Below are 17163 nucleotides of genomic sequence, written 5' to 3' on the forward strand. Positions count from 1 at the left end.
ACTATTCTTTCTCTGCCCTTGAGGTATTGTTTAAACTTCGTTTTATTGAAATTGCCATCAGTTACCGTACGAGATGGTACAGAAGATTGAACTTTTGAATTAAGATTACGAGCAATAGACGAGAAGTAGATGTTAAATCCGTTGGCAATCTCACGGCGTTCAGTTACAATTCTACCATCAATTAAGAATGATGCTTTTATATCTTTTTTAGATTTACCCCTGAGTTCGTTAATCAATTCCCAGGTTTTTTAAATATTTCCTTTAGCAAGTTCAAATTTTTTCCCATAGTGGGCTTTTTTCGCAGATTTTATAGCTTTGTTTAAGATAGAACGATACTTCTTATACTTAAGATATAAAGTTTCCTCACCTAATGGGTTGATTTTGGTACACGAAGCCTTCCATCGCTTGTAGTGAAAGCCTTTAGTAAACACAGATTTAATTAACGCAGAAGTGATCCATGGATTCATCAATCTATTGCGTTTTGATTGAAAACCAGCAGTACAGTCCACTTTGAAATTCAGTTCGATTTTTTCGTGGACAGTTTCGACAAATTTTTCAAAACCTTCCTCATCATACGAAAAGTTCGATTGGTAGATATCCTTTCCAATATCATTAAGGAAGCTTTCTATATTAGACTCACAGTAATCATACTTAGGTTTAAGTTTGGCATTATTTGAACTCTCTTTAATATTACACGATATGAAACAGAAGATTGGGTTATGATGGGAAATCTTGGATTCAAGAATTCCAGATCCTAAGACACGCTCAGTAGAGTTCACTAAAATATTATCAATTAAGCTTTCGTTGCAACCCGGCTTGGCATGGGTGGCAATCGATATCAAAGGGATTAAATTGTTACTGTAGATAGTTTGTTCAAATTCAGCTATGTTTCGTCCCTGGGCCAAAAGATCAAAATTGAAGTCACCTGTCAAGGCTACATTATTAGACGGTAGGAATTTCATTAACACATCAAGCTCAGCAAGTGCATCTTGAATATCACCACTAGGGGGCCTGTAAACAACACCAGCAATCTGTGGAACCTCTGTGTTAGTGATCTCAACGAAAAGTGTTTCAAGATTGTCAGAGCATTTACACAACTTTTCGATTCGGCTGTATTGGTACTGATTGTCAATATATATACCAAGGCCACTACCTTTCTTTTTCCCATCAGTTTTGGAGTTGTACTCACTGCTGTAACCATCAATTTTGTATAGATCTTTATTTTCCTCATCAATGTTTGTTTCAGCTAGCGCAATAACTGCAAATTTCTCATCATATTGACTCATACCAGTAATAAAGCTGTCAAAGTTAGATGCGTTCCCATCAATGTTGTTAAACACAATAGATATAAACGGCTTGTTATGGCTAAGTATGTTTTTTGACAGCCGGTTGAAATTTGTTATGTTATAATACCTACAGTCTTTTAGAATGTTTGAAATAGTCTCCATATCCTCGTCTCTTTCTACAGTGTTGGGATCATATTTGTCATAAATAATTGAGTTAAAAGGATTGTACCTTTGGGATTTGAAGGCGTAACACTGACTGCAGTGCCACATTTGTTTAACATGATCAAATTTAAAACTCTGTTCAGAACATTTGGCATGATATATTGTATCGCAACTCTCACATATTATGATTTTATGATGGCTTAGTACATTGCTATCACAACCTGGACATCTCTCTCTCTTGTAATATTGAAGTTTATTGAGGTCATATCGGTAAGATATCACCCCTACTACCCCTACTTAGGGCACTCCTATAGTCACCATTTCCACCTTTAAATCTTTCCGTGGACTGACTTCCACCACGTTGTACAATACACCGTTTTATATTCATACAAAATATTTTCAGGCCTTCTCTCCCGAGATGAACAACATCATTGACCAATGGTGTGCCATCACGTGAGAATCTACCATACTTAGAGGGCATACATCCGTTAACAGAGCCTAGTACAGAGTTATCTATAATAAAAATGTTTTTCCTATTATAAACCATGTCGACAATTAAACTGTTTAACTCCCCTATACGTGAGTTAACAAACTGTGATTTGGTGGGCAAGAGTAAACTAATATGAACTTTACTATTAGGATAAAATTGCTGAATTTCACAACATTTCTTCTTAAGCTTAGCAATAAGTGTTTTAGTGGATGGTCTGTTGGAATCATCTCGAATATCATTGATTCCCGTATGTATAACAATGTTCCGAAAAGGGCCTATGTCTTTGGGAGCAGGAATATCGTCGATTTTAGCAGCCCACATTCGCTTACCGGGAACCCATTTTCCTAGAGTTCCAACATCTTTACCAAATTTAATGTACTTAGTGTTTGAGTCTCCAATTAACACTGTGCTATTTTTGTAGAAAGGCGCAATATGCCTAAAAGTAAAGCTGTACCTCACAGAAGTTTTCTCTTCAGATTCCTCGCCATCTTCTTCATTAGCGAGGGGTTCAATACCACGATTCCAGATTTCCTGGGACATTCTGGACATTACGTATACACTTCCATCTTTGAGCTTTAACGACTATTCAGTCGACTTGTGTGTGAACTTTATTGTGCGTTCTTCACCAAGGGTCAATAAGAACCTCATTGTCGCTGTGTTGGGGGATATGGCTACTGTTGCCTGTATATCTTGTAACAAGGCAAGAGTTCAATCAGCTCTTCCTATTGGGGAGAGAGGGGCGCACACAGTCCAAAAGATCTTGTATCTCCGGTGGAGTTTCCTTTGCCTGATGATAGGCTCCTGTGTACCAGTATCCATGTTCACCAAAGTAGACAACATCCCTGCTGCCACCAACCGAAGAAAAATCCGCACTATTGTCTTCCAGCAGCTTTATTAGTTTGCTGTGAAGCTCAACAGGCACTATATCTTCCTGATAAGTTAGATAAGGGTCACATGCAGGGCCTTCAGGTATTTGAGATGCAGCAAAGTGAGGAGAAGTAGTGTCATAAGGATAGAGTCATTGTAAGGTAGTTCACCTTCATCAAAGTTCTGTGTGGACGTTGAGGGACATACATGATCATTGATCTTTTCCAATTGCACTTTTATCTGGGTCATCAGGTTGTCAACATGATCGAAAGTACTGCTGTTAGTCGGAGGTTGCTCTGTCATAGGTATATTTTTGAGAGAGTCCTTCAGGCCATCAATCTCCTGTTTTAGAGAGTTGCTGGTTGTCTCAAGAGCTGAGCCACTCTCCTTTACTTTCGTAAGTACACCCTTGATAGAAGCTATGTCTTCAGTGATATTTTCAATTCCAGTTACTAATCGTTCTGTTCTTTTGGAGTGTTCTTTGAAACTGTCCTCCTTGAGTATGAGGTGTTTGATATGCTCGTTGAAGAACTCTATGGTTGTTGTACTTTCTTTGAGTTCCTCATTACACTTTGATATCTTAGAAATATTGCTAAAGAATTCTGTTAAGGCTTTGGATTTTTCCTCCTTCAATCTTCTTGTGCAAGGAAAGATAAAGCAGTCCGGGCACTTCCAGGAAGTGCTGTCACGCGCGCCGCTGCAATTTTGAATTCACGACATATCTGCATAAAAGGATAACTGATCATATCGGATATCATCGCAGAAAGAGGTACATTATTGTATAAATTCATCATCTAACTTATTCTTCTGTTTTGTCTGTGAAGTAAAATTAAAGTCCAGATCGATGCAACACTTATACAGGTAATCTCCGTAACAATCTCTATTTACATAATAACAAAGCTGCTGTTACCGTACCCAAACGCAAAATGATGCCAAGGATGGAATCAGTCGCTCAATTTCACCATTCGTCACGTCCTTCAAATTGTAACAAACTTTTGTATTGAGTACTGCATCCTATCATCAATTGTAGATGAAAAAAGCGAATTTGGGTTTTGGTACAATTTATAAGTTTGTATTATTTCTTCGATTTTTCCGATTTTTCAATTAATATTTATTGGTTATAATTATTACTCAATCGCATTTTTGAACTTGAAACAGATACTTCTTTAGCAGATTACAGACTATTCATATTTCTAGTATAACGTTGTCTGTTACTATAGGAACCTTTGAATAATAGTATAACTTTAATATTTAATCTAAACATATATAATGTTTTTGAGTTCGATAATTAAAAAAACAATTAAATCGGAGCTCAACCACTCAGCCACCCTGCAGACGAATGACCTATCCATATCATTAAATTACGCTATCTATCTATGATTTACAATCAATACTGTTCTTAAAAAGGAGCAACACCAGCAGGGGTCATCAGAATATCAGTTAATATCGACGTCAGCTAGTTGTTCCTTGATAAAGGAGCACTAAAACACTAATAAGTATATTGTTAATATCGCCGATATACGCGGTGCATGGCAAATAATGGCTGAGTTCCGTATTCCTGAATTGCTTTTTTGTTATAAAATCACGATAAAAGCTATTGTTAGGATGATTTGTTTAGAGCCCATTGCATATCAGGGCAGATTAGAACCAATCTAATTTGAGACTTAAGTTTCACTGACTATTGTGCAATGTGATCCATGGATTTATCATGGTGTGGACTATGTGCTTATGTGCATTTTAATTTTGGGGTATTGAAACTTTTATTTTCGATAACAATAGTTTCTTTTGAAAAAATTGTCAGTTTAATTGAAAGGTTGACTTTTTCAGATTATTAAGAATTATTAAATATTAATTGTCACATTGATATAACATACCTATTATCTAACTTACAAGGTTACGTCAAAAAATGATAACGAATATAACACGTATTATTATCTTATTATAATTTTACATAAAAAGTGCATCCGATTCACGTACTTTAGTTCGACACGTACTCTAGTTCGACAACTAAAGTTCGCCAGAAATCACCAATGTCAAACATCGGTACGTGTCGAACTAGAGTCCAGGTAGCGTACTTTAGTTCGACAAATATTTTCCCTCCATTTTCTGCTTGTGATCCAACAGCTTACGTCAAAATTCAGATCATGTAACTGTTGCTACTATCAGATCACATAGACAATTGATTATACAATATTTATGAATATTCCTTTTACCCAGTCAAAGTTCTTTTGTCAAACTCAGTACGTGTCGAACTAAATTTAAGGTAGTTTGACAGAGTCGAACTTTAGGGGTTTGTCAAACTACGGTACGCGTAGTGCGCCACGTACCCTAGTGGGCCACGTACCCTAGTGCGACACGTACCCTAGTGCGACACGTAGGTACCCTAGTGCGACACGTACCCTAGTGCGACACGTACCCTAGTGCACCACGTACCCTAGTGCGACACGTACCCTAGTGCACCACGTACGGCCCTAGTGCGAAAGAGGGAGGTCTTGTCTAACTTCAGGTTTCGCACTACAGTACGTTTACCGTTGGTACCAGTATAATGTTGATCATAAGAAAAGCCGTTTATGTGGTATTTTATTCTCTGCTCGTAGACATTTGATTTGATAGATTTAAGATTTAGGTACATATCATCCAAATTTGTTGTACGGAAGTTTGATAATTACTTCCAACTTCCAAAATCAATTCAGTTTTATAGCCAGGGGTTCGAATAAAAAACTTTAAAAAAACTTACTTCATAGCTTGAAATGAAATGAAATGAAATGAAATGAAATGAAATGAAATAATGTGCTTGTATACCGCCCATATGGTTAGCAACTGACACAAGTGCCAGGTACTAACCATGTCAGAGCGGTTCTAAAGGGTGAGGTGAAAATATCCAGCAACAAACAACTAAATCATCTCAAAAACAAATCTATTTAGGAAAAATTAAAACTTTAAATTTATCATATAGTAATCATAGGAAGATTTATTGATATATACCACACTACGATTAACAATAAACCACCAAAAAAACTCTTTTAAAGTAACATAATATACTTATAGGAATCAAAAGAAGGATTATTAATATGTTAATACACATTGCACTAATAAATAAAGATACACCCTACAACAAATCATAAGAACAAAGAAAAAACAGCACTAATCACATACGGTCATATACCTTATCGGACCTTATTTGGACGGACATTACATGAACGGACATAATTGTGAACGGACATTAATATGAACGCTCGAAGGCATTCAAAACCATCAAAAATCCGAATTTTTTTCAATTTTTTGACGTTTTTTTAATTTCAGCAAATGATTTTTTAATCCATTTTTTATACAGTAAGTAAGAAAAGCAGTCATTAATTGCAGTAAAAATGTGTGTACATGCAATGTGTGTACACATATTGCAATGTGTGTACATGCAATATGTGTACATGCAATGATCAGTGTCTAATATCACATATAATCTTCATTAAATGGGTTTTCGTGCATGAAATAGTCCATGCTTAAACAAGCATCAGTGATTTCTAGCTTTGTGGAAACCTTTTTTATCAAACTACCCCGGTCCTGCATTTCATTGTTAACTTTTACAAGCCATTCGGCGTGAAGTGGTTTTATCTTAGACAACTTTAGGTTAACCTTAACATCACGTGGAGCTTTCCTAGCACTGTTTCATTACCTCCCCTCAGTAATATGAACTATAACAACGTCGGACAATGTCCTTGGCAACACGATTTACCGTAATATCTAGAGGCTGGAACAAGTTTGTCATGTTGGCGGGGACTAGCTCATGAACTATGTTGTTGAGTGCCATAATTTCGTTGACTTTTTTCCGCCAAGTGACCCTTGAAAACATCATATACTAGTAGAGTTTTCTGTGCCTCCGGCAGACCAAGGAGAACCTTTCCGTCGTTAACTTACGGCACAATAAAGTTCTCAAAGTTGTCATATTCTGGACAAAAAGTTCGAAATGGAAAAATTTTTGAAAAAATTTCAACGGACTTTAACTTGGACGGACATTAATTGAACGGACTTTATTTGAACGGACATTAAGATGAACGCTAGGGCCTCCAGCGTTCAAGTAATGTCCGTCCAAATAAGGTCCGATAAGGTAAATAATGTTTAAGGGTACCTTTGAAACTGTCTACGTTGCGTAGTGATCGTATCTCCCAGGGAAGTGAGTTCCAAGCAGTTGGTGCGTAGTTGGTGAATCGACGTTGATCAATCTTACTATTTGTAGTTTTAGGAGTCTTTAGTCTGTAACAATCTCCTTCTACTTTTGATCTTGTACTAGCTATTGTCAATGGGTTTTCAATCACTACAAGATTCTGTATGTAGGCCGGTGCAATCCCATGCACAGCTTTATAAGTTAACAGGCAGACTTTAAAGAAAATCCTTTGGTCAAGAGGAAGGATATGTGCTCTCTTGTAGTAGGGAAGTAGGTCTTCTGATCGGTCTTTGATATTGTAGATGAACCGTATGGCACCATTGAGGGTTGATCTTGGCTTGTTAAGTCGTGTCTTTGGTAGGTTCATGTAAAGAGAATTACAGTAGTCGAGCTTTGATATTACAAGCTGTGTTATCATCATGAGTTTCACTCCTTCATCCAGATAGCGCCCAATCGTCCTTAGATTCATCATTGTCCAGCTGCATTTCTGTTTGACACTATTAATTTGTCTTTCCATGGTAAGAGACTTATCAAACTTTACCCCAAGACTCTTCCAGCTGTCACCTTTACATTCAGTTGGAGTGATAGTTGTGTTTCCGAACTGAATCGTCACCTCCATTTTGCAGTCTTAAAGAACTTTTGATTTGCCTAGGACAAGTAGTTCTGTCTTCGACTCATTGAGTTTCATAAAGTTTCCATCCATCCAATGCTTGATTTCCGAGAGACATCTATTTATCCGATCTTTGACATCTGCAAGTTCGCTTGGGAAGCTTGGATGAAAAGATATGTATAACTGAGAGTCATCCGCATATAGCTGGATGTCTAGTCCAAATTTGGCAGCAATATTCTGAAGTTCTTTAATGTAGAGTATAAACAAGATGGGCCCTAGTAGGGATCCCTGAGGGACTCCAAAGAGGAGTTCAAGAAGAGACGAGATAGTATCGCCAATCTTTACACAGAAATATCTGCTCTCAAGGTATGATCTCATCCATTGAAGGGCTTTCCCAGTTACACCATAATGCTTGAAAAGTTTCTCAAGGAGGATTTCGTGATCAATAGTGTCGAAAGCTGCACTGAGATCCAGGAGTACCACAGCCACGATGTTACCTGCTTGAATCTCCTTGTTTATGTCGTCAGTCATCCTGACAAGAAGGGTCTCACAGCTGTGCTGTGGGCGGTATCCAGACTGGACAGGGCAGTGAAGGTTGTTTATGTCCAGATGGTCATTCAACTGGTTCAGTACAATTCTTTCCAGGAGCTTGGATATAGCAGAAAGGTTCGATACTGGTCTATAGTTACTTAAACTGTCAACATCAGCGTTCTCTTTCTTAAGGGTTGGCTTAATAACCGCTTTCTTCATTTGAAAAGGAAATGATCCTGTCTCAGTAGACGTGTTTAGGATGTGCAGGAGTACAGGTGTTAGCTCATCCACACAGCTCTTCAGTAGGAATGAAGGAATGGGATCCAGACAGCAGAACTTGTTACTCATCATTTTAACCAGTTTTCTGAGGTCTTCAGCACTGATAGGGGAAAATGTGTGAAGAGTTGAAACATAATCAGGTTCACTTGAAAGAGCAAGTGTTTCCTCCGGGACATTTTTGGATGCATCCAATTCAATGTCTTTCCGTATTTTGTTAACTTTCTCAGCAAAGAAGTCTTTGAAATCCTCTGACAGTTTTACAGGGTCTTGATGTTTGGGGAGATCCTGTGTCTCGTTACCAAGAAGTCTGTTAAGCTTCTTGTAAAGGGCCTTTGAGTCTCCTGATGATGCTCGAAGCGACTCTTTGTTATAAGAACATCTCTTCACAAACTCTAAACTAACAAATCTATCTCTGAGATCTATGTAGTCTTTCCTGGTACCCTTTCCTTTGCGCCATGCACGTTCGGCTGCTCTCCTCTTTTGACGTAGCAAACTATGGTCTAAGTCAAGCCACGGCATGGGTTTCTTCCGAAATTTCTTCTTTATAAGTTATAACAGGACAGTGCTTATCCATGAGTTGAGTAAGGACAGAGTTATACAGTGAAGTCGCTTCTTCAGCAGTTAAAATTGGATCAATAGTTGACAGGTTGGAATTCCTTAGATCATCCTTAAAAATTTCAATGTCTATGGATTTGAAATTTCTGTAGCTCAGAAATTTGCCATTATCATTCTTACTAAGTCGAGTGTCAACATCGAAGAGTACTAGAAAATGGTCTGAGGAAGTTCTTGACTGAACAATGTTAAAATTGCTGATCTTGTTCTCAAGAGACTGGGTAGAGATCACTAGGTCCAGGGTACCGCCCTGATTATGAGTTGGGACTATTGGAACATGTTGTCGGAGGTTGTACTGAGCTAGCAAGTCCAGAAACTTCTTTGGATAGTGTTCATCGGGTCTTTCAACATGAAAATTGAAATCCCCAGTCAAGAGAGGGTTTCCTGGCTTTGCACACAGTATTTTAAGGTATTCTTCAAACTCCTTTAGGAAGTCACATTCTGTGTACCTTGCTTTCTTTGTGTAGGGGGGTCAGTAGATGTTTACTAGTCTCAGCAACTCTGATTCAGAAAAAAATAAACAAAATACGAGTAGGTATAGAAAAACATAATACTGATACAATCATGTTGCTTAACGTTTAATCCGTTTGTTGCTTAGTGTAACGATGCAGTCCAATCTATTAAAATAGAAAGTTTGAATATAATTATAACTTCCAGTATAACATCCAGTTTTTCTTGAAAAAAACAAGGGCGAACTCGTCAACTCGTGATTTTATGAGAAATTAATCATGGGATACAAGCGGGATTAGAGCCCCGTTACGAAGTTTATTACATTGTTACTTTACTCGGATCAATCGAGTAATTGGACTTAAAACGAAAACCAAAAAATTCATAATTGGTATTCATTCATCATACCTTATTTGTTATATATAGTTCATAAAAAATAATCGAAGCAATCACTAGAACGGCAAATTTTGAATTGCAACTGCGATCTGCACTTTTTTATTCATATCGCTATTACATTTACTGAGATGCACGGCGTATTGTTTAACTTAAACTACTCTTTGCTTTGTACTTGTAGTAGTACTCCAGTAGCAGGGAGGTGTTGAGTGTGCACTTCGATGTACAGAGTTTTTTGCTACTGATTCGGGTTAAATAGATCATTGGTAACTCAAATCACCGAGGGGGGAATTTTGTGTCGCTAGCCCCAACCCTGTGGGGCCACGCCCATATTTCATATCAGACGCGCAGGCTTGTCCGCCGTGGCTAAATGGATCGGCGGCGGCGTTTCACTAAAATTACACCGGCGGCGGCGGCGTACGCCGGCGTGAGCCGTGAAATCAAGGCCAACTAAATTGAGGTCTATGAAATATGAATATGATCATGTACTTAATTTGGGTAATTTAGACTTAACTTCAACAAATGATGTTGGTATATTGTTATGTTATTATCTGCTATCAAATAAAAGTTGAGACAAATTGATACAATTATTTTATTTAAGGTAAAATACATAAACAATAAATTATTGCTGAAATCAATAAATCTCTCAATCTTTTTTGTTGGAAACAAAATCATAGTTTTTAGAACAAAACAGTGTATATTTGAAATTTTTAACATTCATCCTAGATCGCTGACTAGAAAGAATTAAACCTGCAGCCGACCAGGTTCTTTCAATTTTCGCACTACTGGCAGGTATACAATGCACTTATACTTACTATGTTTGAGAGTATTGGGAAAGTTTTTGCCTATCGGCCCAAAATCTTTAAAAAATCTGTAAAATTTCTTCTTCAGTCAAACTTATGAGTAGGTAGTTACTGTTAGCTAAAGGTGTGTATCATGTGTGTGTGTTGCCCCTAGCCGCTAATCGCTATAAGTAACACTGATATCTTCAAATGAAGACAGAATTATTTTGAAGTCAGAAAATGCACGCCGTACGCCGATGTACGCCGGGGTGTATCGGCGGCGTTCGGCGTGGCAAAATCACCCGGCGGCGGCGGCGTTCGGCGGCGGCGGACAAGCCTGCAGACGCGTATATGGAAAATTCGTATCTCAGCTTCTGAAGGGCTTAGAGACTTAAACTTGGGCTTAAAATGACCGCAATATGCATATTTATATTAGCACTATGAAGGTATCAAAGCCTTTAGGGACTTAGTTTTTGAGAAAAATGAAAAAAACTAATTTTGACCAAGGCGCGATGGCAATGCCAGGCTTTAAGCTACTAAAATTCACGAAGTTGAGTATATAATATTGTGAAAGTTAAATATTTATTTATATTTTAAATAGTTCTGGGGTTTCCATGTAAGATTTGATGGTGCCAGGTTTGTTCAGGCGTACATGGAAATTATGCGATGAATATATAGGTAGGTATATAAAAAGTTTATCAATATAAAAATAGATCCAAAAATAGATCCAAAGATTCACACGGCAGTCAGGGAACTTCCAGACAGGATGCTTTTGAAACAGGTATAATTAGCGCTTTTGTAATACAAAGTAGTAAGTATACAAAGAGTAGAAATACCTACTTTGTTGCTGTCGTATTATATTCCACTGTGAAACATTGTTTCTTGATTGTACTGTGCTTACTACTAAATTACAATTTTTGAGTTATCTCTCACAACCTTTGAGATTAACCAACGTAACTGGATACCCTGCCTCTGGAATTCTCAACAGTACTCGACAGTTATTTTGAAACGTGTACCAATTTCGCCTACTTCTTGGTTCAGCAGTGAAACCTTGTCGTGAATATGAATGCTTGGTTTGTTGTCATTCCAGTTGTTACTCTTTGGGGTCTTTGTGTGATACTTGGTAAGTTTCAGACGTTACTTTAGCGATTATATTGTTGCTTGAAGTTAGTTCCTATAATCATCAGTGTATTTATTGATAAGTTATTGCTATCTACGCAGTTTGTATAATAAAGCAATATCGAAGAGCTAAGAGCATCGACTTTCAGGTTGTTTTGTGTTGATATTGTGGTCACGCAAACAGTGGCTTTTGAGAAGGAGGGTGACATATCATCGTGTTTCAATCAATGCTTTAGATGGTGTAAGTTTGATGGTCGACTCAACTATTCTGAATTTTCTTAAATATTAAGAAGTTCAGCATTGCACTATGAATAGCTCTTTCATGAATATGATATTTTCGTATTAAATTTTAATTACTTCGTGATGATGGGTCTAATAAATTTAGGACCTAGAGATTAGTATATCAGAAGAAGTTGTCCCCAGAGTGTCTTCTCCACCTCCTGTTGACGATGAAATTCCAGGACCATCAGGAATAAACGTTAGTCAATACAGCTTTCATAAATTAGTATATCAGTTGTGCAGGCTAACAATGTTTTTTATTCTAAAATTAATTAAATTGTTTTTTAGCCTCTAGACTCCTATAGGTTACTTATTTGTGATATTCGGTTTTCTAACGAGAAATGTATCCTCCAATGTTATTATTTTTAGAGTAATGAAACGGGTCCGGAATCCAAGATCAAAGGAATTAGTCTCTTACAAGACGGAGCCAAACTTGCAAAAGACACGAATGCAAACCGAGTATGTGTTTTATGCAAAAAAGAAGAAAAATTTCCAGAACGTAATTTAAAAGGTAAAATAAAACTATTATAAAGCTAGTAACGTTTTAGTTAAATACGATTTGAATCACTTTTAATTTCAGATAGATTTATTTCTTACAGAGTCATTTTGAGCTTTACTGTTTTAAAACGTGATGAAGCTTAATTTCACAGGAGATGACGATAAACGAAAGCTGGTGCACGAAGCTGCCATTAAAATGGGAGATAGTGAAGTTCTAGACAACATAGCTAAATGTCCCGACACTTTTCGCTTCCACAATCAGTCTAAGTCCAATAAAATGAAAAGTCCAAAACAGTGCTTTAAAAATTATATGAGAAAATTCAAAGAATTTAAACCCAAATCAACATCGAAAGATCTGTCTCAAGAAGCACAAGGAACTTCCAGTGAAACTACAAAGAGAAAACGTGAAAGCACCAGGTCTAGATCAGCAAGCGGAGAGATACCTGACCAACCGAGTAAGAGATCTAAAGCTACAAAATGCTCCATCTGTCAAAAGCGCAAAGCAGGATCATGGCCAAATCAAACCTCACAGCTATTTAGAGTCTCTGAGATGAAAATTGGAACCACACGGGCTTCAAAATTTCTGAGTGCAATGGCTTTCAACGAAGATGATCTCTGCAGGCAATACATCTACTGCCAATCCGTAGGTGATATCTTTGCAGCTGACATTTACTATCACAGTGCATGCATGTGCTCATACCTGCTTTCATATGAGAGACAGGTTGAAAAACTTATGAACAATTTTCTTAGAGAAAGCGAAGAGAATATTCACGACGACGGATTGAAGGAGGTATTCGAAAAGCTTGATTTCCAAACACAAGCTTACAAGCTGACTGCTATCACAGAGTGTATAAACAATGATTTAGATCTTAATTTCAATAATCGAGCGACAAAATTCAATCTGATCAAATTCTTCGGAGAGGATATATCATTTTCCTACCCTAAAGACAGATCTGTGACCCAGATAGTGTTCAAGTCATCAGTTCCAGTATCTGGAATCATTGAACATAACCTTAGAGATCGTGATGCAATTACGGAATGTGCAAAAATCTTGTCAGCTGAAATCAGTTCATATAAGTTTGAATTGGAGGACAGTCTGTGCTTGCCTAGTGATTTGGCTATATCTTTAGAGCGATTCAAAGATGGAAGGCCGCCTCAATGGTTGAAGTTTATCTCGAAACTGTTCTCAGGCAGAAAAGTTGTGCAGGGAGATTCGTGGTTTCTGAAATTTGATGCATCATTTCAGTTCTTTTCTTGTTGGATCTCTGGTCTTAAGACACCGATGCACTGTGGCATAACACAAGCTGTTCACTGTCTGACTAAGTCAAGAGAACTTATTGACATCATCAACAGGTTCGGCTTTGGAATAGGCTACGATTCAATGAAAAGAGACGACATTGAAATGGCTCAGACAGATATTGATACTGCGGGAAAGGATCGATGCCCAGTGAATAATTCTATAAAACCTGGGATTCCAATCCAAGGAGCTGTGGATAATTTCAATCACAAGGAAAGAACTGATAGTGGGGGAGACGTCAGCAACGACACCGTTCTTGTCATATGGCAGAATGGAAAAGAAGATGACATAGAACCAAGGAGAATGAGTAAGCGTGATAATACCAAATACGCTGTAGACAGAAAACGAAGTCTGCAGCACACGTTACCTTGCCAGCAGTTAATGACGTCGCAGCTTGCAAAAAATTCAGGAGAAATAAGCGAGGAGTTTTCGCCGATCACTCATCACATACACAAGAACTCAATTTTGACTGAAGTGAACGACGATTTCTTTGCATGGTTTGTATCCAGACTCAAAGGTACAAATGATATTCCCAATTTTACTGCTTTGCTCAGTAAATTAACATCTAGGGAAGTTAGAATGATGACAGCGAGATCATTTATCCCGATACTGCCGTATCCTGCCACCACGATGGACAGCATCTACACTTCTATGATGAACTTCAAAGATGTGCTGCATCAGAGAGGCGAAAGTTCTGGAGCACTATGGTGTGATGAAGGGGTGTACTGTCTGGCTAAAGACATACAACTATTGAAACCGGAATTGTTCGGGTCAATATTTTTAGGTCTTGGCCCGTTCCATTGGAGTAAGATAATAATGGGGGCAATCGGAAAATGGCTAAATCCCTCAGGAATTGGAGAAGCCCTGAAAAAGTCCGGAGTGTTTGCAGCTGATGTTGCACTGTCAAGTGTTCTGAAAGGAGGTGATTACATGAAAGCAAAAGACGGCATTAATATGATTGCTGAGTCTATATTATAATAATAATAATAATAGGATTATGGCCACATGGCCATCTCGACAAAACTTGAAACCCAACTGCACTCTACGCTATTGCAGTTCGCACAATATTATCAAAAAGAAAAATGTTCCTATCCGGAACATTTAATGATTAATTATTTTTAGGACGTTAACATGTAGTTCTGAATTTAACAATCAAGAAACATTGATTCCTCGGTATTTAGCAATCAATGGGTTATTAGACATGAAATGTGCATATGAATCATGCTCACATGTATTTATTTTTGACATCAAGGTTTCGCTGAGATCCCAGAAGTGACCCTTTGACGATGCTCCACTCGCTATCAGTTCATTTTTATAACATTGAAGTCGAGCTTTGAATGCGTCTACTGAACTGGCTTCTTTAACCGAACTTGGTACTTTGTTCCAGTAATTGGCAACACGGTTACTGAGGACCTGATTTCCTCTTTTATCTTTTAGGATCTTGGTACCGCTACGTGATATCCTGAAAAGATCTTGTCCATAGTCCACTTTACCCGTCGTTATTTTAAAGGTTTCAATAAGATCACCCCTCATACGGCGCTCCAGTAGTGTTGTTAACTGGAGGATTCTCAGTCTCTCATCGTATGGTAGGATACCAATCCCGTCGATTATTCGTGTAAATTCTCTCTGAACGTCTTCTATCTTCTTAATAGTCCTCCAGTTTCCGTGCTCTGCTGGTAGATTCCACACTTGCACAGCGTATTCGATGTGAGGTCGAACTAGAGTTCTGTAGACATTTAGCATAACAAATTTGTTACGGCAGATCAAACTTCGTTTGATCCAGCCTATAACAGACTTTGCTTTTTTCACGGACTTATCTATATGATCACTCCGATAACCCAACTGAGATCATGTTTTGCGAAAAAATCAAGATAGCACTGTTGAATCAGGAATTTTTGATTAATTGAATTATTCGGACATTTAACTACACCTAAATCCCACACAACATCAGGAAGATTGAAATCTCCCATCATGATTAGTTCGGTATTAGGGGCTAGATTTTCAATCGCTACGGACAGATTAGATAACATTGATTGACACTTATCGATTGTTAATGAAGGGGATCGGTACGTCTGCAATATGAAGCTTTTCTCGAAAGCGATGAATTTATTCTATGTAAGGAGGGAATCGATCTTGACGGCATAGAATTTGACATTGAACAAGTATTAACAAAAGTCTATGATAACTCTGACGGAAACGACTTTGAAAACTTTCATTAGACAGATTACACAAAGCATTTCTTGAATTCAAAGGATCTAATCACGGAAACGAAAACTTTCTCTACTGGGAACTTTTTCTGAGAGACATGTTCCCATGTGCGAGAGACTTCGAGGTATCCGTCAGAACTGGAAACTGGGAACTGTTTCTTTCTGCAGTGGAAAGGAGCTTAGGAATCTTCTTTGGCACAGGAAAGCCAAATTACAGTAGATATGGTGCACTATTTTATCAAGATTGTTTGGATGTACAGAGGAAGTTCCCTGCCCTACACAAGCACTTCAAAGATGGGAACTTTGTCTGTTACTTATCAGAGCGCAAAGGAAGTGCGATAGGATTTGACCAGGCCCTGGAAAAGGCGTACAACTTCACGGCTAAGGCAGCAGGTGGTATTATTGGGTCAACTCGCCAGAAAGAAGCAGTGGCTCTGTGGAACATCATAAAGCACCACAAAGATTTGTTTGTCTCTTTCTTAAAAGAAACAGCAGATATTGGTGAACACCAAGGAGAGCTGAACCATCTTCACCACGAGTTCAATCTTAAGTCTGCAGGGAAGGGCAAGTCTCGAGCAGAAAAACTGGTCAACTACATTAAAACAGTAGGCAATCCGTTTGAAGTTGATAGCTCTGCTAAGCTGATCAATCTAACAAGTCGTGAAGTTGTTGAAAACACAGAGTACCTGCTAAACTGTGTAGAATTTGGACGAGCAAACTATGCCGAATTTGTCCAAGAACGTTTAGTTGAAAAAAGCAAGAGTTTACACGCCTCCATAAGCTTTAAATATCAGTCTCCTTATATGTCCATTGAATCCACTGTAATGGCCAAACAGAAGAAGGTAAAGGTGCTCACAGACGACCAACTAAATACATCTGCAGTAAACTTTATCGAGTATGCAGCGTCCAGGGGATGGGGATTGGAGGAAGTGATCATTTATCCTTTAACTTCACGTCCAGTTTATCTACTAGATAAAGATTCCCTGAAGCAAAAGAAAGCCCCAAAATCGGATCTTGCCAAACAATTGTTGCAATTACTTGACAAGGAATCGATTGTGGTTAGCAACACAAACCAGATACCTCATGTAGAAACGACAGCAGTTGTAATTGATTTTATGGCGATTGTCAGGAAATTGACATCA

Source organism: Bolinopsis microptera, chromosome 8 (assembly GCF_026151205.1).
Source record: "Bolinopsis microptera isolate Bmic1 chromosome 8, MBARI_Bmic_1.0, whole genome shotgun sequence".
Classification (NCBI taxonomy): Eukaryota; Metazoa; Ctenophora; class Tentaculata; order Lobata; family Bolinopsidae; genus Bolinopsis; species Bolinopsis microptera.